Source organism: Leopardus geoffroyi, chromosome B1 (assembly GCF_018350155.1).
Source record: "Leopardus geoffroyi isolate Oge1 chromosome B1, O.geoffroyi_Oge1_pat1.0, whole genome shotgun sequence".
Lineage (NCBI taxonomy): Eukaryota > Metazoa > Chordata > Mammalia > Carnivora > Felidae > Leopardus > Leopardus geoffroyi.
This window is the reverse complement of record NC_059327.1, coordinates 66,490,608-66,516,052: the sequence shown is the minus strand read 5'-3', so window position 1 is coordinate 66,516,052 and position 25,445 is coordinate 66,490,608. Positions and strand designations below refer to the sequence as shown.

Here is a 25,445-nt window from a genome sequence, read left to right as displayed (position 1 = left end):
AAAAATTCTATCTGAAGAAACAATTAACTGAGTCTTTTCATAATGTAAATAACTCTCTTAATTGCTTTCATTGGCCTTATATATTTATTTTTATGTCTACTGTTTTTGAAGAAGCAGTATTTTCTCTAGATTATTTTTCATTCACTATTAGATTGAATTTACCAAGACTAAGACGTTAGTGAAATGAGAATCCTATCATTCATATAAATGGACAGGTATAGGTCAATATGGAAATACTCTCTTCTCCAGATATGATGCCTTAGTCCTGAGCATGGACACATCAGCAGCTGAACCAAAGTCAACCTGAAAGTGACCTGAGGCAGTGGACAGGGTTTGACCTTTCTAGTATTTTATATGGTTTATCATCAGTTGGAAGATAGAGAGGAGATAAAGTTTTACTGATGTTGAAAGATTGCCCAGATTATCCATGTAGTAAGAATAATTCTTAAGGTAACTTTAATATAATTATTTTATCATTGGAAATAGGGTGTTGATTTAATCAAAACATTTCCTGGATGTTTACTGGGATATAGGGGATGACAGTAAATGATATAGTGTCTTCAAGGCAAATAGTCTACCCTGCTTAAGGTTTTAATTTTTGCGTGGCAGGAAGAAAATTTCCTAAGTAGTTTCTGCAGAAGACTTGCATTTTCATTTGAAGAAAAGCTTATACCTTTTTTTCCCCTTTATCTAAATTTTTAAACACATTTATTGGTTTTCTTTTGTGTTTTTCCCATTCTATCTCTTTATTCATGTGTGTGTGTGTGTATATATATATATATATATACACACACACATATATGACTATATATATATGACTATGTATACTTATATAAATATATGTATTATATATTTATATATGCATATAAAGGAAATCCTTTCTCTTTCCTGTTTTCTCTAGGACTCAGTATGCTAATAAGATTTTGTAAATGTATAGTCTCTATGTGTGGAGACTGGAAGTTTAACTCAGAAAATGGCAGAACATGACTTTGAATCTTTGCAGATATGCACTCTGCACATGAGCTTCAATTTGACAAATTTTAAAAGGAAAAAAAAAGGTTATATAATGTTGGAAATTTTTTTGGAGGCAGACACTAAAGTGAGAAAGAAACTGTAGCTAGGAAAGAAAATCATTTATATTTCATAAAATGTTGGTATCTTGACTTAATGTTCAAATTTTCCTTATTTAGATATTATTTACATCAAAGTATGTCAAATACCAATCCAAAGATTCTGGGGATGTGTCTTCTTCCTGTACAATGCCACAAGAATAGGCTGAGACTAGCAAGGATTTATCTGTAGTTAAGGCTATATTTGACAATACGGCGAGCTGGGCTGTGTTATAGATCTCATAGATCTTTGAATAATCATGTATTGTATTTTAACAGGTATTAATTGCCCAGGAAATTCATATTCCAAAGACTGTTGGCCTCCTTTGGGAGAATGATTAATATTTTGTAATTCTTATATACTACCACAAGGCATTAGAGAGAAAAAAGCAGAAAGCCAGATGTTCTGGTCTGAGACAATCTTAAGACCTTGGCGTTTGCTTTGGAACTGGAGAGACTTTAGAGATGATCTGGTTCAATCCCTTCATTTTACAGATGAAAATCTTGAAGCCCAGTGAGATTAAAGGATATACCTGAAGTCACACAGCTCGCTTACTGAGGATCTTGGATTAGGTCTTATGTTCTTAAATTCTATTCCTCTCTCAGGAGTGAGATGGTCATGAGTAGAGCTTAAAACTACTGTGGGAAATATATATATATATATATATATATATATATATATATATATGAAATATATATATATGAAATATATATATATGAAATATATATATATATGAAATATATATATATATATATATATGAAATATATATATATGAAATATATATATATGAAATATATATATATATGAAATATATATATATTTAATTAGTGCATAGAAAGAAGGAAAGAGTAACTAAGAATGATTGAAGATTGTAAACCAACAGAAAATTCCAGAAAACAAATACTTTCAAAATCTACCATTTTCTAGGTAGTATCTCAATCTATACTATTTGCACAATATTATTTGTTTTGTGTAATTTATAAACATTTTTGTATCTACATATTCTTTACTATAGGCAGATATTAAAGTTACTAAAATTGATTAACATATATAGGTATGATATATATGTTATATATTATATATACTTATATATATGTTATCATATGTATTTTGTATGTATGCATGTCTGTATATATGTGTATTTTAATTGCATATATATGTACATATATAAATTCTACCCAAATGATATTTATTTAACACATTGTCTGTTAGGTACTGCAATAAGTGAATAAATGAACAGTTTAACAAAATTCTATTACCTTACTTCCAGCAACATAATGTCTAGAATGCAAAGATAAAAAAAAACCTCTCTGATATAAAGTACAATATGATAAATGCTACAGTAGCTATAATCATAATCAGTTTGAAGAACACAGGAAATGGACAGAGTAATATAGATGCAGCTACAGAATGATACTGAAAAAAATATGGAAAAAAATCCTTAAAAATAACAGACACAATTTGATGTGAGTTTTAAATGAGAGACAGTCCTTGTAGGCATGTGTATGAAGGTGGGTGTTTTTAGTACAGGAATTATTCCAAGTTCACTTCTACCACATTCCACTTTCCTTTTCCAAGCTTGAGGGCACAAATCTTTCAATAGAAGAAGGTAAATTTTTATTCTACTTATTGAGAGGACTAAAACAACCATATTTTCTCTGATCTATAGCTATGAGGACCTTGAAAATAATTTCACATAAAATTTACTTAGTTACCTAATGGTCTCTAGCCACACTTAAAATGATTGCCAAATGTCTCAGAGAATTCAACAAAAGATTTTTTTTATATGTTTATTTATTTTTGAGAGAGACACACACACACACACACACACACACACACACACACAATGTGAGCAGGGTAAAGGCAGAGAGACGGAGCCAGAACCTGAAGCAGGCTCCAGGCTCTGAACTATTGGCACAGAGCCTGACACAGGGCTCGAACCCATGAACTGTGAGTTCCTGACCTAAACTGAAGTCAGAAGTTTAACTGAGCTACCCAGGTGTCCCTTCCAAAGGTGGTTTTTGAAAGGACTTGTATTCTCTACCAAATATCATGTTAAGTATAAATTATGTCAAAGATTCAGACAATAGATTTAAAGATCTAAATCTATTGTTCAGATTAAAATATGAACAATGCATTATCTACTGTAGAAAACCAAACATCACTAATATGCAGGCATTGTAAACATATAAAATAAAGATTGGCTAAAAATTACAAAACTCCCAACTTGGAAACTAAATACTCTAGAGTAGAAGTTAATTTTAATTTTTGCCTAGATCTCAATATGCTTCCTTAGGAAAATATCGCCCTCATTTTTATTGTTACTTGTAATTTAACTTAATTCAATTAATTTTACTAAACTCTTGCTGACTATTGATTTCTGTAGGATCCATGTTACATGCTGTGTCAGCCATGAAAATAAGATCATCTGTTCTTCTCCTGTGGGGACCCTAATTGACTGAGGGTCTTGGCTGCTGTGCTTTGAAATCTATAGACGCATTTGTGACCTGACCATGTTTTCAACAGGCTGCTCTGAGCCAGTGCTCCAGTCCAGTACTGATAGTAAAGCAGACCCATTCCTTCTAGAGGTGAGGCTTCTCTGAATGAGGATTTTGGCTCTAGGACTTCCAAGAGCACTATTAAATCTTCCAGATCTCTGGCAGTCTAGGATGTTTCATCCAAACTGACTTCCTTTTCTTTTCATTGTTCTTCACTTAGGGTCCGACATGCACAGGGTTAGGTAACACCCCCAGCCTTGCCTGTCTCCCTCCCCATTTGTTTTCACAGGTGTTCCTCCTAATAAATTTCTGCTTAGTGTCTGCCTTACAAAAGACCCAGAATAAGACACGTGCATATAAATGATATGTAAAAATAACACCCAGTTATAATAAGCCATATTGTGAAGGTGACAAAACTTCAATAGAAGCAATAAATTTTTATTAAACCAGGAGGTCAGCCCTCATAGTAAACTGTCAAAACTAGACTGTTCCTTGGCAACTCTCAAAAAACCTACTCATGTTGGTCAATGAATGCAACACTTTATGCTTCTATGATTCAGAAACAATTGGACTTCCCCAAAGGAATCAAAATAGTTTTTTTAAGTGCACTTTATTTTCTGATTATAAAAGTTAGCATGCCATTTTTAATTTTTTTAATTTACATGATTTTCCTCTATCTGTAATAAGTCCTCATGTTTCTCCCCTTGTTTAGTATGGCTAGCCATGGAACTTGTTGTAGTTGTCTTAGATTGATTAATAGAAATTCTCCAACAGACATAATCAAAAAGCCACTTATTTTTTAATGAAGTCAAAGATTTAAGAATATGTCTGTATTGGTCAGCACTTCATGCAGAAGATACAACAGACGGCTCTCAGTTGGAGAAACAATTTTATCAGCCCACTAGTCCCCATAAGAGAACTGCTGATGATAACCCTGAAGAGAGAATGAAGATCTAGAAAAGTCCCTTCTTTTGTTTCTTCCATCAGCTCTCAAGGGATTTATATACCCTCCTAGATTCTTCCAACTCTTTGGGGGATTTTGGCTATTGACGGCCCACTTGCCTGATGTAAGAAACTAAGTATTCCTCAGTGTTTACCAAAGGGGTGAGCTGATGTTCAAATTTCTGTGCAAACTCTGCTAGCGTTTTCACGTTACAAGCTTTGCCTTCTTTATTTCTTTAAAACTGACTGTACACATCACTGCTACTGCCACTTGTCTGACTGGACCAAAATGGTTGTGTCCTTCACTTCTAATAGAAACGTGTTGGCATTACCTCTGTGATAGCACTTACCATAATGAATTAAACAATGTTTATATACTAAGCTATTTCACTCAGTTATGAAGAACTTGGTTGAAACACGTGAGTTAATGATTTCTGTATCAGAATCTTCCACCTATGCCTATGTTTATCTTCAAGGGTCAGATTACGTCCATCAAAAAATTGGGACATTTCATTTACTAAGAATAATAAGAATTACCGGCTCTTACAGAGATAGAGGAAAGTAAAACCTTCCCCTAACTGGTTTCAAGATTGCAGAAGAAACTTTCTGAAATATGTGCAAGTGGCTTCCACCAATTACAATCATTCCCTTACTGAGCATTCCTGTGCCAGACAAGGAGCTGTGGGCTAGGGATAACAGTACAATGATTATGATTCTGTTTGTTACTAGGAACCTTATTCTCATAGGGAAGATAAATATGTGAACAAATAATTTTTGAAATCTGAGTTCTACTGTCATATACACTTGCATAGAATTCTATGAAAATACAATTATCAAGGGCTGAAATGCTTCAACAGATGAGATTAGGCACGGAGACCTTGCAGCATAAGAGAGCCTGGAATAGTAGAGGCACTGTGAACAGTCTGTGTGAAACACAAGATAAATATTAGGAAGTAGCAGATGGTGAGGATGAAAAAAAAATGAAAAACCTAGGTCACAAATGTCTTTAATGCCATGAAAAACATTTTGGTATTTCTTTTAAAGATAACATATGTTACTGTTATTTGAAGCATTGATTTGATTCTAAATGCAATATGAGTAATAGGGTCAATTAGACAAATTAGGATATATTTTTGAGTAGAATCAATAGCACTGGTTGATCTTGTGAAAGCGTGAAGTGAGATGGTGGATGAGTAGTCCACATATAAGCAGAAGTTACATGGCAAGACATGGGATGGGGTGAAAAGTACCAACTGACGTTTTGTTTGTTTTGTTTTGTTTTGTTTTGTTTTGTTTTTAAATCTATATTCAAGTTTCTTTTTTTTTTAATGTTTATTTATTTCGAGATAGAGACAGCAAGTGTGAGTGGTGGAGGGACAGAGAGAGAGGGAGAGAGAATCCCAGGCAGGCTCCACACTGCCAGCATGGAGCCCAATATGGAGCTCAATCCCACAAACCGTGAGATCATGACCTGAGCTGAAATGAAATCAAAAGTTGGACGCTTAATCAGCTGAGCCACCGAGGCACCCTAAGGGGATTATACATTTCTGAAGGGGAGCACTTGCCTTTTTGTCTTGGTGATGGAGGACCAATTGTCTATAAATGACTGTGTGGGCAAAAATGGCAAAGGCAAACAACTCGCTCCCTCAGCCCCACGCACATCAAGGCTGTTTAGAATAAGGCATGTGTGCAAAAATAGCCTACAATAGGAGGAATGGAGTTTCATTAAAATCAAGGAGGGTGAAGAAAAATGCTTTTAAAAGTCTGTGGGTGTAGGGAAATTTAACTCAAATAGCTGTCTATAAAAATAAGATAACGTTGAGGCATCTGAAGTGATTTTCTGCCTATGAGCTCCATCTGTCCGTTTGAAGTTTTTTACATTTATCTCTAAGTGGGCCAAAGTCTACACTTATTTTTTTTTCTTTTATGTTTACAATGTACCAGCAAGAAAATAACAACTGTTACATACAAATAAATGAGCAGCTTATTGTACTGGATGTGTTCATGGTGAAAATGAATATACCATTCAACAAAAGCATTTCATCTAAAATCACTCATATGTTGCCTTTTAATTATCCTTTATCTCTTGCTGATGATTAAAAAAATAGGTTGCCCAGTTACCATCTTATATGGCTACAGAATCGTATTTTTCCAATATGTCATGGAAAAAAAAGATTCTAAAAGTCTAAAGAACACCCAGAATTATATTTCAATTCTACAATTCATGAACTAAATGAACAAAAGATAACTGAATTGAATTAAAGTATATCACTACTGGACAAGGGTTCAAAAGTAAAATTAAATTGAGGAATCCAATATAATGAATCACTATCTGAAAGATACTTAAATGTTTTTACAGAGTACTTAATTATCACATACGAAGTAACATTTTGGAAAAGACAAGCAATCAACTCTGATATAATAGATTAGAAATGAAAATCCATATTATAGTAGTTCCTGTCTCATACTTGAAATTGAAATATATATTGTATCCTTTCTAAAGCCTGTGCCTGTAATATTTTATAGTGAGTGTAAATAATGTTTTTAGAGTATATAACACACTGTCAGCCAAGAAGGAAGCTCATAGATGATGGTATTAACCTGATAAGAACAGATACTACACTTGATCTTAGCCAAAAGGCCTAGAAGCGATCATAGATGATGATAAAAATGAGGAATGAGCTTGCTTGTTTTCCACCAGAAGAAATTTTTAAGCATTGAAAGCACCAGAACATAGCACCACCCAATTATTATAAAACATACATTATAATCAATATAATTTAATTGATTTGATGTCTTATAACACAATAAGCCATTGTTTATACGTTAGCAATGAACATCTCTCAAAAAACATCCCATAAAACAAATTTCAGAAATATGTCTGACCAAACAATAGATTGTGCAAAATCTCTCCACAAAACAAACACACACAATGGGAAATGTTAAATGGAAGTAAGTGTGTATGTACTTGTGCTGAGGAATTGGGTCAGATGGGTGTCTTCAACAGAGCAAAGTTTTTAAGAGCATTCACACGCAGCACTCCAACCAGACTATGCAGGTTTGTGTCCAGCTCCATGATGTGATAATTTGTGTAATGTTGAGCAAGCCATTGGATTTTTCTGTGAATCTGTTTCTTTTTTTTTTTTTTAATATATGAAATTTATTGTCAAATTGGTTTCCATACAACACCCAGTGTTCATCCCAACAGGTGCCCTCCTAAGTGCCCATCACCCACCCTCCCATCCCTCCCGCCCCCCATCAGCCCTCAGTTTGTTCTTAGTTTTTAAGAGTCTCTTATGCTTTGGCTCTCTCCCACTCTAACCTCTTTATTTTTTCCTTCCCTCCCCCATGGGTTCCTTAAGTTTCTCAGGATCCACATAAGAGTGAACACATATGGAACCCTGTGAATCTGTTTCTTAATGCATGAGATGGAATTGGTATGGTTGTTATGATTAATAAGCTAAACATGCCCAAGATACATTCCGTTGCACAGATTAAGTAGTTAATAAACACCAGTTATTTTTGAAGTGATATTAAAAATATCTGACAACTTATAGGTCATAGGCACCAACCAATTAGAATGCATGGCAACCTGGTATACACCTCTTCAATACAAACCCTGATTATTTAATGCACACTTATATGTGCATGTGTAAAATATATGTGCATAAAGAGTGATTTGTAACCAACTGACACTTTTTAGTTGTTATTACCACAAAGTTAAGTTATTCACATAACAAGTTATAGAGATATCCTTTAGTGTATCTAAAGATTATGTCAGGAAAGTTCTCCAGGTAGTGGCCAAAATGAGTTGGCTCTTTGAGAGGCATTTATTGATGCCATGGTCTAGCATATTTTCTATAAATGATTGAAAATGGATTAGTGCCATTTTCAGAAGCTTCAGGTCCTGTCAGAAATAGATAATGCCTAACAATACAATATATGCTGATATTAGAGTCATGGAGAAAATAAGATGACTTTGCAGTTCATCTCACAATGACAAGGCTATGTTTGATTTTCCTTTTTTTTTTTAAACCATAATAAAAAAAAAAGAGTAACCGTAATGTTCCTAGGGGGTACCTAAAACAAACATTTCATCATTGAACATGTAAGGGATGTATCAACATACAGATTTTTGTTCCGTTTTTATCTATATATCATCTATCTAACATCTATCTATCATCTATCTATCTATCTATCTATCTATCACCTATCTATCATCTATCTATCTATCTATCTATCTATCTATCATCTATCTATCTATCTATAGCAGCTAACACAATGAGTGTAATCACGTATCTGGACTTGTTGATGAAATATTTTATTTGCTCTCCTCCTACCCCTACAGAAAGTCTCTGGCAGTCTCAGTCTCCAAAAGAATGGGGATTTGTCTTGTTCTTTTCATGCTATTCCGAGTTTCCTAATGAACATCTATACTGGTGGTTGTTGATTCTGTTCAAAATACTGATGTGCCTCTGGACTGGCCAGATAACATATCTGGATTTTATTTTGGAGATCCTTGTTTTTGCCACGTTTTCATCTCACTCTTGTGTGAAGGTCTCTATCATGGCTGTGATTTCAACAACTAATGGTGTTTTGCTTCAAAAATTACACTATAGGATTAATGTTTACAGTGGCACATATTGAACATAATAGAAATAACTGTGAACAATTCTTTATTAATTCATTTTGAGTATGTACTGATATTCCTAGTAAACTGAGTAATAAATTTTGAGAATGTTCAAACATTTACCTATATAATGCTCGTCAGGTAATAAGCTTATAGATTTATGATTTGATTACTCTGATAGTGACACTAAAAAATTCTCCAGTATTCCATTTGATAGATATTTATTTAGATTTCTTCTATGCCATCTTTGTTACAGGATGTTTTTACTCAAACTATTTCTCACCAGAGAGAGATAAGGCACTCAATACAGCTACCCACAGTTTTGTGAATCATCAGTCCTCATGATTGACAACAAAACAAATCAAGACAAAACCACATTATCCTTGGTTTTGAACTTTTTCCTATATCTTGTTTGCAGAAGACTATGATTTGCTTTCTCTATAGCACCAATATTAAAACTTAAAATTAAGGGGTGCCTGGGTGACTCAGTCGGTTAAGTGTCCTACTCCAGCTCAGGTCATGATCTCACAGTTCGTGGGTTCGAGCCCTGCACTGGGCTCTGTGATGACAGCTCAGAGCCTGGAGCCTGCTTTGCATTCTGTGTCTCCCTCTCTCTCTGCCCCCCCCCCAAAAAAAAAAAAAAAAAAACTAAATAAACCTTAAAAATTTTAAAATAAACCTCAAAATTAAAATGAACAAAAAACCAAAGCTTCCTGAGCTTTATAAGTTATTTAATAAATATACTGAATATCAACTACAGATGAAGCTCTTCTTTGCTGTGTTATAATTTGATAAATTCAATTAAAAAATTACACTCTTTGGAGAAATATTAGCCATGGGGTGGGTAGGGTTCTAACTTACTTATAAACCTTACTAATTAGTCAATAGTGTTATAAACTAGGTTAGTAGTAAATTGAAACTGAGACACCTAGGGGCTCCTGGGTGTCTCAGTCAGTTAAGCATCCCAATCTGCTCAGGTTATGATCTTCTGGTTTGTGAGTTCGAGCCCCACGTGGGCTCTGTGTTGAAAGCTCAGAAGCTAGAGTCTGCTTCAGATTTTGTGTCTCCCTCTCTCTCTGCCCCTCCTCCTCTCATACTCTGTCTCTGTCTCTCTCTCTCTCAAAAAATGAATAAAACACTAAAAAAAAAACACCCTGAGACATTTAATGAAATGTCCACTCCAATACACATTGCTTTGAACCAGAAAAAAAATCACTGAGTAAATGTCTCTAGAACATTTTCAGAATTTCATGAAAGATATAAATTTCAAACAAACATTCTAGGAGATTTATAAAGAAATCCAGCTGAGAAAGGAAAAAAAAAAAAAAAAACAAACTAGATTCCCTAAATCTTAGAAGAATTATAATATTCCCAGGGTTCAAGGTTTTGTTCAGTCACAAGTTTCAGTCTAATCTTAAATGAAATAACAACTTTCTCTCTGAAGAAAGTCCTAGTGAATTTTCTTGTCTTAGCACTTAGAGGAAATGTGGATTCGTGCAAACCATAGAGATAGATGCCCAGATTGAATAAACCAATGGCCTCGTCTGTAGCCATTGTAATTTTAAAGGACGCTGAGAAAACCTCGACAAATGAAGCCTTATAGTCTCAGTGTTACTCTTGAGCTGCCTCAAGTGATCCAAATATCTTCAAACTGAGTCATCTTCTTAGGATGTTACACAAGTGGTTGATAAATAGCAGCTCCTTATCTCCATAGGACTAAAGCCATGGAGAAGTTTTCAGTAAGCTACAAACTGAGACTTGACTCATTGCCCTTTGCTCTTTTATGCAGAATCACCATGCCAGACAGGCATTCAGAGAAACATTACTAAGTACACGACTTTTTTTTTTTTTTAAATTTTTTTTTCAACGTTTATTTATTTTTGGGACAGAGAGAGACAGAGCATGAACGGGGGAGGGGCAGAGAGAGAGGGAGACACAGAATCGGAAACAGGCTCCAGGCTCTGAGCCATCAGCCCAGAGCCCGACACGGGGCTCGAACTCACGGACCGCGAGATCGTGACCTGGCTGAAGTCGGACGCTTAACCGACTGCGCCACCCAGGCGCCCAGTACACGACTTTTTAACAAATATTTACTGAGTGCTAATTTGTAAAACTGCTATAGTTATAGTAACTATACCATGACAAGAAATTTGTCAACCCAAAGCAGTAGGAAAATAGCATTTGTTAATCACCTATAGTGTGCCCAGAACTGCACAAGATCTTGCAACCAACTCAAAATAACTGTGAAGTGAATGTCCTTTACAATAGGTGTATTTTAGACATGAGGAAGCCTCCTCTTAGACTCTTTCTTTTGTGAGTAATAGGATATGCACTCCAGACCTTTTAAAAGGAAAATAATATGGGGATTCATACAGATAGAAATTCTAGAACCAGATCAAGCATAGCTGAAATTTGGTCTAGAGTCATATTAATATAGACCATATTTTTTCTTTGTATATTGGCTCTGCCATCTTCTATCTTGATTTCAGGTCTGGGCTTCACATGGTATGAAAAGAACCGCTGATGCTTTAGATCTCCCAGACCAGCCTACACAGAAAAACAGAAGCTGCTTTCTAGAAAGTCCCAGAAAAAAATTTCATTGTAACATATGGGTTCTGAGTGGGTTACACGCCTATGTCTGAACTAATTATTTTAGTCAGAGAGAATTTGGGGACGTATTTGTCTCTCTCTCTCTGTACAGGTGCTCTTCCTCTTCAGTTTTGCATATGCAAAGACATGCAAAAGACATGGACCTAAGAAGAGGGAGGGCTAATCTGTAGCAGACAGTTTTCTTTTTAAAAAATTTACCTTGAGAAAGTTTATTTAAAAGATTTTGAAGAATCACACCCCATTGGAGTCTGCAGAGAAAAGCAGGGGAGAAATGAAAGTGAAGGTGAGTGGGTAGGGCTTTCCCCTCCTGCCACCCCCACCTATCTCTGTTAAATTAACCTGGGTTGACATTTATTTCTTTTACATAAAGACTTCAACTTCGACATAGGGTTCCATTGCTTTGGTAAGAGAAAAAGAAAGAACACTAATATTTTAAAACTAGGTGTCAGTTGACCTGAATATGGACATAAATTATGTGTAGTTGTAGGTGAGGAAGGGGGAGGAGTAAGCGAAGAAAATCATTCCAGCGAATTAAAGATAAACTAATATTTGAAACAAGCAACATTTCTGGATGAGACACATATCCCTAGCAGACAAATTTTTTAAATGTCCTTTACAAAGTTTAATTTACTTAAAATTGCACTGTAGTGAGTGGTAGCATCTGAATTTGAATCTATATTATTATCATCCCAAAGTGTGAGTTCTTTTTAAAAAATATCTTTTAATTTTTATTCACTGTTGTGATATTCACATTGTACTATAGGAAAATAAGATAAAGTTTGTATTCACTTTCCTATTGGAATCTAGAATAATGTCTGGCATGTGAACAGTTCAGCTGTATTGAAAGAATAAATGAAATAAACTAACAATTGAGGTGAGGTTGGTGCACTCAACAAGAAGTAAGTTCTGAGGAGAGTGCTAGCATAAATGACAGAGGAATAGAAAATGTTGCATGAATTGGAGTGTTTTTGAGTTTGGCCAGAAGATGGACATATATTAGGAGGGTCTATATCAGAATCAGAGAGAGCCCCTTAGATAAAATGAATGGTTAAGTGGGAACAGGAAAGTATGGTCCATTCACTGGACCATAAAGTATGTGCAGATCAGTCCTAGGAGTTCAGATCAGTAAGGAAGTGGGTTCAACTTAGTTTGGACTTAACCTATATGCAAAAGGAAATATTTTAACATTTTTTTTTCTCCCCAGTGCAGAACTATATCATCACAGCTAGGAATTCAGGAAGAGGGATGTAGTGGTTCTCTGTTCAGTGAACTGAAGTAGGGAGAAAAAGAAGTAAAGAGAAACAGTGAAGACCTCATTGTGTTAGCAAGGTGCGAGATAAGGAAGCTCAGCTTAGGGCTGTGTCACGACAGTGGAGAGGAGCAGATTAATAAATAGACATTATGAAGTTAGACATGAGCAGACAGCAAAAAATTACTGTGGGGTCTGTAGGGACTGTAGACACCACATCATATTTTTTTTCCTCTATCCCTTCTGAAATCATTTACCTTTGGAAGAGGAAAATCAAACTTATCTAAGCAAAATTAAATACTGTGTTAAAGGCCCCAAAGGATCTGAAGAGCTACTTTCCAACCTAGGTCTTGTGCGAGTCTCAACACAAATGAGAGAGAACGAAAATTCAGAATGCCAAAGGGACTCCAATTAGGGAAATTATAAAAAATTTTATCAAAGGTGGCTTTGTGATGAGCTCTGAAGGGTTTATTGGGCAGATGAAGAAACAAGGCATTCTGCAAATAAACGCAGATAGGTGAGAAAATACGGTGTAGGTTTGCTGTGAAGAGGAGAGTTTAGTTGTAGCACAGGTGCATACAAGAGAGAGAGGGAATATTTTAAAGGTAAGTTTAAGATAATTTGTAGAGGACATCAGTCATTAAGGTTTACCTGAAAAGTGAAAAAAGGACTTGAACACTAACATGTATTAAGTGTTAAGAAACTAAATTTAGACACAACTAAGTTTATAGCTGGTTCCAACACTTATTAGTTAAGTGATTCACCATATGTAGAATAGGGATAAAAATTTATGTAGCTACTAGTTTTAAATGAGGCAGTGCATAAAAATTCTGAGCTCATTGTCTGGCATAGAATAAGTGCTCAATGTTTCCTCATTACTCTTAACACATTATATAATAACCATAGTAATAAGAACAAAACTATAACCAAGCAATACAACCTGAGGGTATATAAATGATAAAGTAAACTCACACTTGACTTCAGAAAATCAGGCTTTGCTACTATATTAAAATAAAATTGTAGAAAACCACTTTAAATGATTATTATACATAGGACCAGAGGAAAGTTGGACATTAATCATGAAGCTGCTAGGCAATATGAATAAGTGGTAGTCATGTATTTCCTGTATTTCTAATAAATTTCCCATGTACCTGGGCTTCTTTTTCTTAATATTTTCATTCCTTTATTTCCTGATAAAATTCAAATTCTTGATTTATTTATTCGCATAACTTTTAGGAAATCATTATGAGTTTATCATAATAAAAAAAGTGTATCTCTTTAAATTATTTACCTGAATGACTTACATTTTAATTTAATGATATTGCTTATATTTAACTAGTATAAATACAATAAAGAAAAATATTTCCCTGGTGAATTTGAAATTTTAATAATGACTTCATAATAGGAAGATGAAATATAACGTATCTGCCTTCTGTAAAGCCACATATTAGGTTATCTAAAAGTGTTTTCAAGTATTTAAAAGTTTTAAAAGATGGTAAATGGATCAACTTGAATTCAGATAAGTGGTAAAAGTATCAAAAAGATGATCAATACATCTTTATACGATGTTGTCAAGGCACAGACTTGAGTCAGGAAATGAAAAATGTAAAAAAAGGTTAATGTGACCTCTCTTTTTATAAGGTCTCTGATAATGATGATACCTATGATATATCTCTTTATTCATAAAGCATTCATTATTAAGTTATCAATATAATGTATATCTCAAAACGACTGTTGCTAAATAATTTCTATTCTATTCTATTTTTGTAGTGTTTATTTATTTTTAGAGAGAGAGAGAGAGTGCAAGCAGTGGGAGGGGCAGGGAGAGAGGGAGAGAGAGAATCCCAAGCAGGCTCCTTGCTTTGACATGGGCTTGATTCCGTGAGATCATGATCTGATCTGAAATCGAGTCAAACGTTTCACCAACTGAGCCACTGGCACCCCTCTGATTCTATTTCTTAAAAAAATAATTTGTGTCCGAAAAAACCTCTCTAAATTATATTCCATTATGTTCCAATGTGAATAGTAATTTGGACAGAAGTAAGGTTTGATGTCAAAAGTTACCAAACAAATTAAGGCTATATACAAGGAATCTTAGAAGACATGTCTAGCCCACATAAAGATATGTGTACCTATGATCTACTAAAAATATTTCTTAACATCATCTTCCTCTGTAAACTAATAATCTATTTTCAAATTATTTTCATGTATTAATTAAATAAACATTGTCCAGTTTTTTAATAAAAATTCTTCAGATGTTCCAAATATTCTATTATTTCATATTTGTGCAACCAATCTTTGAACAGAATTTAAATAATATTTACTTTAATTAAAAACATTAAAATATTTTCTATTAGTCAAAGTTGATGAATAATCTTGATTTACATTACAGGGGAAACATCTAGGTTATTTTAGGATTTTCTTGGCTTAGTTACATAAATCAGCCACTACTTTCATAGCACATGCAAACTCTGATTCCCTTTCGTTTCAAAGAACTAAAAATTGTATTTATGGGTGCAAATTACATAAGCATAAAAGTAAGCCTCTACATTATGACAAAAAATGAATTACCGTAATTTCATACAGTTTTTCTTGAAAATCAGTTGTCAATATAGAAAAAAATCAATAAGTATTCATTATCTCCCCCAAATAAAATAAAAAAATGGAAGATAAGAAAAGTTTCCTTAGTATAGAAAAATTCAGCTAACCCCAGTCTAAACAAATACAGACATTTTAACCATAACTAACCCAGCTAGCAGTTTTATAAGTCATTTAAGACAAGTATCATTTTTATCTCCTCTGAAGTTAGCTATTTCAATACATTTTGTGAGATTTATATACCTACACAACACTAGTGCATATACCAAAGGATATAACCCTGGAAGTTTGATATTTGTTGCCTAGTGTTCTTAATCTACTCATGAGGTCATGTTGAGTATTTCCATTTATGACTGTTGACAGATGAGACCTAATAAGCAGTTTCTCTATACATCTACTAATTTGGTTGGTTTTTCTGTAAAAGTACATTTTAAAGGCTTCTGATATCCTTAAGTACCTTACTTTTGCTTGAACCAAATCTTAAAGAACTCTAAAACCTGAAATTTTGCGGCATGGTTACTTTTTCAAAAAAGAGAAGCAAAAGCTAGAACACTGCTACATAACAAGTGAATGATAATTTAATGGAAAAAAAAAAAAAGGAATGCATTTGTGTTAAAATTATTCGATTGGCTTACAACAACCAGTTCCTTTTTCCTACATGGATAGCCATAGTACGACAACATCTCACTATCTCACTGTAAATATACAGCTAGATTAAAACAGCACAAAATATCAACTTGGGTAGATTCACAGTGAATAGTTTTGACAGTCTTAAATCATTGTAGACAGAGAATATCAGTGCCACCAATGTTGTCCATCTAAAGACAGCCCCCCACTACCACCACTAATTATACAGTTAAATTAACTTTGTTTTTATAATTAACCAAAATTGAAAAGTGATGTATACATAAAAAAGTATTTAGCCACATTCAGAGAAAATTTCCAAAATATTTTATGACAGTAATCATTAATTTATGCATGATTATCAAAGATAAAATTATTTATTTAACAGTATTGCTTTGTTGAGCCACAGTAAGTCTTTCATTCAAAAGGGAGTTTTTGTTATGCTATGATACTTGTATTTAAAGTTTTAGTACTTTTATCAAATGTTTCAGCAATAAAAATTAATGAATTCATAAGATATTCTGGTAAAAGATATCATCTTCCTTCAATAGAATAATAATATAGTCACTTCAGATAGAAGGAATTAGAAACTCCAATATACATTATTCTTTTGTATACACATTTTATGAGATCTAGTTAATGCTTTATAAGCTTGATTCAAAATACTACAATCTATTAAATATATGCATGAAATAAGTCATGGAGTGCATATACTAAATTCACATAAGAAATTACTTAAATTCTCAGGATGAGCTCTCTCTCATCTCAGGATGAGAGAGAGAGAGAGAGAGAGAGAGAGGCAGAGTGTGAGCGCAGTTGGAACAGAAAGAGAAGGAAACACAGAATCCAAAACCGGCTCTAGGCTCTGAGCAGTCAGCACAGAGCTTGACACAGGGTTCAAACTCAAAAGTCACAAGATCAGGACCTGAGTCCAAGTTGGTTGCTTAACTGACTGGGCCACCCAAGTGCCCCTGTTTATTTACTAATGTTAATTGTTACCTGAGTCTGTTTTTACTACCAAGCAAAGAGAGCAATCCATGTAACTTTATCATTGACTCATTTAAGGTAAAATAAGTTAGATTTACCATTTCCAGCAAAACTCAAAATCATATGTGACAAAGAAAAACAAGTACAAGTATGCTGCATATATCCCACAGCTGTCACCTAACAAGAATACTGGGTCCTATCAAATGGACAGACCTATGTTTTACTGAACACTTTGATGAGTTAGCATAAGGATCTCTGAGAGTAGCAAGAGCTATGTTTCTTTGCATAATAAAACTCAAGAGGCAGATCTGCAATGTAGAGTGTTTCTAAATAACATGTTATTCTTGCTCCATTGATTCCTTCCTTTAAAAATTCTATAGAATGAGTCTATTTAGGGGCTTTATTAAATCCTAGAAGTTGGAGTCTACTAATAACATCTGTACAAAACTTTTCCTTTTTTAAAATAATGAGATTCCCATGTTTTAAATACAGTTTGCCCTTTAAGTCAAATATTGTTTCCCTATACAATTAAAAAAAAAATTACAGCTATTATGAGCTACTAAGCTAAGTGTATGTGTATCCAAAAGAGATGCTGGTCTACTTGGTTCATCCACTTTGGACACTAGGACCTGCTTATTTATTTATTTATTTATTTACTTATTTATTTTTACACAGGGTTCAGATAGTGCAAAGACCTGTTAATATAGGACAGAGACCAAGCAGGGAAGCAGACCGTGTTCTCTAACTCGAGAAATAATGATGATAACACACTGAATACACACACATACGTGCACACACATACACACACACACACACATCCCACTTGGCTGCAAGCACACCACTTGGTTTTCTGTCTAAGCATTTTACACTCCATGTGTGTATCACACTAGTATGGTAAAGAAGGTTGAAAGTAAAAAGGTAATCCAGTAACCTTAATGAAAAATAAAAATAGCATTACAGATCCAAGTTGAAGGGTATAGTGTGTTTAGACTTCTTTAAAAATAAGATGAAGAAAGCTGTCAAGTGTTTATGCAGAAGAAGCTTTGCACCCATGTAATAATGCTGGAAGGTTTTCCAGCAATGATTTGTATATGTATATTCAGACACACTTATAAATCTACATACACGTACTTTGTTTAATAAGCAACTTATGAATGTCTTATGTTTTTCAGATAGTGCACTAGGCTGTGTATATGTAAGGATCCCAAGATACAGAAGGTCCTAACAATCTAGAGTGTGTGTTTGTGTCGAGTAGAGAGGGCAATGAAGAATTTCAGAGACACTGGGAAAAGAGAAGGCCATGGTTTCAGAATTTATGAATGTTTCAGATATTTACTACGTAAGAGAATATAGATAGAAAGAGCTCCCACTCCTAGGATATTTAGAATCCTTCTAGTTTGTTATTTTATTTCTTTGTGGGAGGAATTAGCATATAAGGATGAATGGAGTAAAAAAAAAAGAACTTCATTAAACTGTGATTTTGTGAGCTCTTTAAGAATCATTTTGCAAAACAATTTTAATTGTTGCTTCTCATCCTGAGATTATATTTTTCCTAAAAATGAATTGCCCAACTGATATTTTCAATTTCTAATGTGCTAGGATTTCAGTGTAACCAGACAATTTTACTGCTAAAATTGTATCTCCTTACACCTGGCCTATCCATGAATCAAGTCACAAGTGTAGAGTTGTCTTGATAAATGGCTAACCGTATATATAATTTTGCTTTAACAGATTTGATAAAATATGAAGAAGAATGATATACTTTACTTTAACTTTCACTTTCACAGAATGTTTATTTTTCCCTTGGAGAAGCTTCAAGGAAACATAAATCAACTCCAATCCCTTCTTAATCATTTCCTTGCTGTAATTTATAACAGAAAAGGAGTGCTATAGACCTCTCTCCAGACTCACAGAATAGTGCCCGTTACATGTTATTTCAGTTTTCTTCATCTCTTGCAGTGGAGCCATAGCCATTGGCTGTGCAGGAATTATGACTGATCCGAAACTGGATAAGCACTGAGCCTCTTTTCCACATTTGACTGCAACCCTCTTACATTACACTCTTCATACTCATTCGACTTTTGAGGGTCCTAAAACAGTACCTCCAACTACCCTTTCCTTTCCAGCCCACCAAAATTGAAGAGTAACACTGAAGTCCACTAACCATGGAATTATCCAGTTTGAGATATTTATTCAACACTGACATCATCTTGGAGTATGTGGTAAGGAAGGAAGGAGTTTTATAAGGAAACTTTTGGAACATTATTTGTTTGTTTGTTTGTTTTGTTTTGTTTGGTAGGTCAGGTCCAGAGGAAGAGAAAAATGTGGAAATTGGCATTTTCAAGTGTTATTGCTTTTAAGGTCTCTATTATATATACTCTATTCATCTTATTGCTTATCAATGTAATCATTGAAATAACACACACAACACACACACACACACACACGCCCTCCTGAGTTCAAACATTAATTTTAAGAAACTACATAATCAACCAATCAACCCATAAAGTAAAATGCTAGTAAGAAAGATTATCAAATTTCCCAACAACTCCATTTTCCTCTCAAGAAGTAGAAGCACTTTAAAGGTAAATTTCTAGAGAAATATAACCCAAAGAAACAGGAGAAACAGAGTTCGAAATTCTAGGCAATATAATCAAATGGTGGTGTTGTTGAGGGTGATGTTAAGGTTAGGCAAGCCTTTCTTTCGAAGCATCTCAAACAGCATCATCGAAGTTGCTATCTCCCCTTTCTACTGTAGGACTACTCCTGAAGTAGCACAGAGTCTAGAAATGACTTCCTTCTTGTATTTACTGTAAGTCTCCTGTGTGCCAGTTGAACTAGATGGTATTAAACTTGTCTGTAGATGCAGTCATAACTTCAGAGAGGACAAGAGATGGAAGACACGTGATTTGTAGACCTATAAGGGTTAGGCTGTAAATACACATTTTTTCCTTCATGTAGCACCTATTTTAAATTTTTTAATGTTTATTTATTTGAGAGAGAGAGATATCATGAGCAGGGGAGGGATAGAAAGAGAGGGAGACATGGAACTTGACAGGCTCCATGCTATCAGCACAGAGTCCAATGTGGGGCTGGAACCCAAGAGCTGTGAGACCGTGACCTGAGCCTAAGTCAGACGCTTAACCGCCTGAGCCATCCAGGCATCTCAATGTGGCACCTATTTTAAATTGTATCAAAGGTATTATTTTAGTCAGGGAAAATTTTAAAGAATTTCTTAGAGCCCTAAATGTTGTGCCCCTTTAATGGAGGTGAAACGATCTAGCTGTTACCTTCTTCCTTATCTTCCAATTACTTTTATTCATGACAAGTCAAAGGCTCTCAGAAAGACTTCTGCTAATTCCTGCATTTGTTGTAGCTGCTGGCCTTCTAGGTATCTTGCACTAAGCTTTATCAAGTTTCCTTGCTCTGAGCCACCTTGGCCCCTATGTAATTTTCTCTTTAGTCACCGCTCTACCAAGAATAAATCATTCTTTGGAAAAATTATGGAAGAACTTTCAAAAGGCAGGGGGAGTTCCATGGAATTATTTTGTCACTCATTGCTTGGATATCTTCCACCTCATTAGCTACTCCTCTTATTTTTTCAATTCTGCTCACCCGTTGAATCTTTACAGGGAAAATTGAAAAAAAAACATATGATAATTTGATAAATCACTGCCAAACCTGTGTTTTTTGTTTTCTATACTTATTAGAGTAAAACTTGCACAGTAAGTTGTAATCTTTACACATACTACAACACAAAATTGACATTAAATTCTTTTCTCTTCAGAATGGTACCAAAAATTAAACAATATAAATTATGTAAATGTTCATTCTTTATGAATTTTAGTTGCTTTGAAGTTAATACAACCATTGTAATACAATCATTTTTCTGGGGGAAAAAAAACTTGGTTTTAAATCACTTTTTAATCTCTGACTAATTTAAAAAATCAGTACAAAAATTATAAAATCTCCCATGCATTAGCCAAATCATAAAAATATTAAGAGTAGAACTACAATATCGTTCAAATATATTTATTTGCATTTAATGATATTATAATAACTCAGCTCTTTGGGTACAAGTTATGAGTACAATAATGAAATATTTTCCTTTACATTTGTAGAGCACTTTTGATTAAAAAAGAAAACTTTTTTCTTTTTTCTTTTTTCAGGGAATTTAAATTCCCTGAACAGTTGGAGGGGGGGATATTGACCAACTCACACTCAAATGTATTAAAAATATCTATGCTAGAATTTTAATAACATTTTAAAAACAAACTTTCAGTCAATAGGTATTGAGTCAATCCCTTTCAGAAGTTGAGTAAGTAGTTGGAACTTTGGGGAAACACGATTATAATACACCTTCTCTCATCTTCCTGGAAGTTTAGTTTCATTAAAATAAACTGAATTCACAACTGGGGCTCACATATGCATATCTTAAAGAATGGCTGCACGCTGGTCTGGAGTTCTTTATTATCTTCTGGATAAGCACTCATATTCAAGAAAGTGGAAGGCAAGGACACAAGCTTGGTCCAGTAAACAGAAGTCAACAGTTTAAAGACCATTTTGATTTAGATCAAAGATAGCATGGCATTGATGTATCTGTTTTATCCCTGGCCTAGGACTCAGGTACCCTTCTGATTTCTACAGAGAAAAAAGGAATACATAAAACTAAAGGGGATTTTTCTCGAATAAAGTGTCACTCTATAAGATAAATTTAGAATAACTATATGTGGCCTAGGCTGTGTCTCTCAAGGAATGGGAAGGAATTCAGCTGAGAAACTGAATAAGTAGATGGAACCAGGCCTTCCTTCTCAGATATTTTTAAAATGGAAATTAGGGGCGCCTGGGTGGCGCAGTCGGTTGGGCGTCTGACTTCAGCCAGGTCACGATCTCGCGGTCAGTGAGTTCGAGCCCGGCGTCGGGCTCTGGGCTGATGGCTCAGAGCCTGGAGCCTGTTTCCGATTCTGTGTCTCCCTCCTTCTCTGCCCCTCCCCCATTCATGCTCTGTCTCTCTCTGTCCCAAAAATAAATAAACGTTGAAAAAAAAATAAAATAAAATGGAAATTAGTTTTTTGAAATGAAAATTCCTCAGGCCATTCAAAATGGGTGAAGAAAATGTGAAACATATGTACACACACACACACACACACACACATTGGAATATTACTCTGCCATAAAAACAAATGACGTTTTTCACAACAACATGGATGGACCTAGAGGGTATTATGTTAAGTGAAATAAGACAGACAAGGACAAATATCAAATGATTTCACTAATATATAGAATCTAAAAAGCAAAATAAGTGAACAAACAAACAAAAACAGAATCATAAATACAAATAGCAAACTGGTGGTTTTGAGGGAGGGGCAAGAAAGCAGGATGAGTGAAATAGGTGAAGGGGACTTAGAAGTACAAACAGAGAATATGGTCAATAACATTGTAATATTTATGTATGGTGACAGATGGTAACTACACTTACCATGGTGGGTACTTTATAACACAGACAATTGTCAAATCAGTATGCTGTACACTTGAAACTAATATAACATTGTATGTCAACTATATTTATGTTAAAAGGGAGAAAATAAATTAGAATCTCAAGGACTTTTAAAGTACTGAGAATATTAAGCTGTTTTAAAAAGTGAACATCTTCCTAAATTTTGTGAAGACTGAATTTTTTTTAAATTTTTATTAAGTTTATTTATTTATTTTGAGAGAGACAGAGACAGCACCAGTGGGGAAGGAGCAGAGACAGAGAGAGGGAGAGAGAAAATCCCAAGCAGGCTCCACACTGCCAGCACAGAGCCCAACATGGGTCTTGAACCCACGAAATCGCAAGATCACGACCTTAGCCAAAACCAAGAGTTGGACGCTTAACCAACTGAGCCACCCAGGCACACTGACTGATTATATTTTAAACTACAAGTTTATTTTTTAATATAGATTGATTAAGTAATTTTGGTTCTCTTAAATTCCTCAGTCTTGATTTACTTTATACACTAGATTAAACAAGCTTGAGAATTATAGACACTAAAAAAAGAAAAAGAATAAATAAAAGGAGAACAAAATGAGAAGAAGCCAAGCAGGGAAAAAATAGAGACTTTTAGCAAAATTTAAAGTATTCGCAAGGGAGCCCCTGCACCAATGTAAATTACGAGTAGAGTAGTCTGAAAGATGATTATGGGCAACCTAATACTTAAACATTATTTCATTCCAGTCCTTAGAAAGAAATGAAGTAAACTAGCTAAGGTCACAATAGCCAATGGCAAATGATGTTGCTGGACATTCAGGTTTAAATCTATCTGAGAAGAAACTAAGTACTTATTACTACTTCTACAGAATTCATGTGCTCTTAATGCTGTATTTGTTGCATCTCTGATATCATGTTAGATGTTGAGAAATCCAGTACATAAGAAATACAGTTCCCTCATTGCTATATAATTCCCTCAAAACTGTACAAATTCTGGTTTAGGAGATAGTGTAGTATTTTCTTCTTTATTCCCATTCTTATGAGATATGTGAATTAGGACCCTACCAGTTTTTAGGCACTTAGAATATAAAATCCTGACACTTGTCCAAGAGCTTTTCAGACATTGGAGATATACATTATTTGTAGTGAGAGTGTAGCAATCTGAGAGAAAATTAGATTAATGTGATGAGGGGTCAGAGGAAGGAAACTCATATTAATCCAACACATATTATGGGTCAGACCTTCTGCATAGCCTGGAAATATATACCAAGCAAAACAGTCAGAAAATAGTTTCAAATTCCAAAAAACACAATTTATAAAAAGATCAATCTTTGCAACACATATTTAAACACATGCCAAATTTGATTAGAAAAAATATGTTACATGAAATTGGTAGAAGAAAAGATCGTGTCTATCCGTCAGATTTTCCTAATGTAAAAAAAAATTCTCATTATGTTAAAAATAGTTTATGTTTAATGTTTTGATTTTGGAAATGTATGCTAAATTTTACTCTTACTCTTCACTTTAGTAATAGGAATAGTGAGAAGAGTAGAATAGTTGCAGTAGAAAATTTGACCATCTGCATTCATTAAAATGGGACTCCATATGCAAGTAGGATTGTAATTTAGTATAAATAAAGCAAAATACTCTTGCATTTCACTATGCATCCCTAAAAGGAAAAAGATTTAAAATATCCTCAAGCACACTTTCCAGCGTTTCTCATAATATATAGAAATAACCCAAATAAAATTTTGCCTTATATGTGTTCATAGTATTAGGATGCTCCTCTAATTATTAGCTCCATCTCTACCTATGTTGTAAGACCCTAAAGAGATGTTATGTTCTGACTGCATATGTATCAATTCTATAATTGTGCAATGCAGTCTTGAATGTCAATTATAAATACAACCCCAGAAATAACACATAGCACTTACAGCATTTAGACAAAGTTAAACTCTTGGCCTGGTAGGTATCTTACCATAATGAAATAATTTACTGGTTGCAGGGGAAAAGAAATACCCCCGAACTGTACACTATTAACCTGATTAGTGTTATAGACACAGAAAATTTGCTGCAAATAATTCCATCTTTAGTGCATTTGGGAAAAAAAAGCAAATTTCAGAATAGTGTATTAAATACAGTAATGCATAATAGGAAATGGGGTAAATAAAAGCAAGTTTTATCTATTAAATTATTGATTAGTGATAATTCATCAATAACTTGAAAATAAAAAAGGAATAGTTGTTACTCATAACACTCACTGCCAATTAAATGAAGTTGTATCCTTATCAAGTGTATAAAAATATTTTTAGGTACCATCTCAAGTGGTACCATTTTTGGTTAATATGCTGATTTCTTCTGTATCTGAACTATTACAGTGCTTATCGTCAAATGTAAAAATTATGACTTTGATACAAACAATTTTAAAATATGCTGCATTTTCAACAAGTTCTACTTATTTTCCATAAAACATGCAATAATTGTGACAGGCCATTACATTTTTTAATCACTTTATTGCTGAGTACATAATAGACACTCTGAAAGTAATGGTCAATTGCTTGAAAAATATGCTAACCTCTTTGAAAACATACTTGACTGTGCAAATGACAGTTTATATGTAATGTCTGACTATGAGCCACAAGTCTGATTTATTAATCCCCCTTTTTTCCCTCATGAAAGTTGAATTTCATAATCTTTATAATTCTTACAGCTCCAATTCTTAGATA

The 25,445-nt window shown here is 34.1% G+C and overlaps 1 protein-coding gene and 1 pseudogene across 3 annotated transcripts in view; both read right to left on the bottom strand.

Moving 5' to 3' along the window:
• The window catches only part of FSTL5 (follistatin like 5), a 766,041-nt gene that overhangs the window by 28,776 nt on the left and 711,820 nt on the right, over window positions 1–25,445 (bottom strand). The gene's annotated exons all lie outside the window — the stretch shown is intronic.
• LOC123596645 lies at window positions 7,076–7,204 on the bottom strand (annotated as a pseudogene).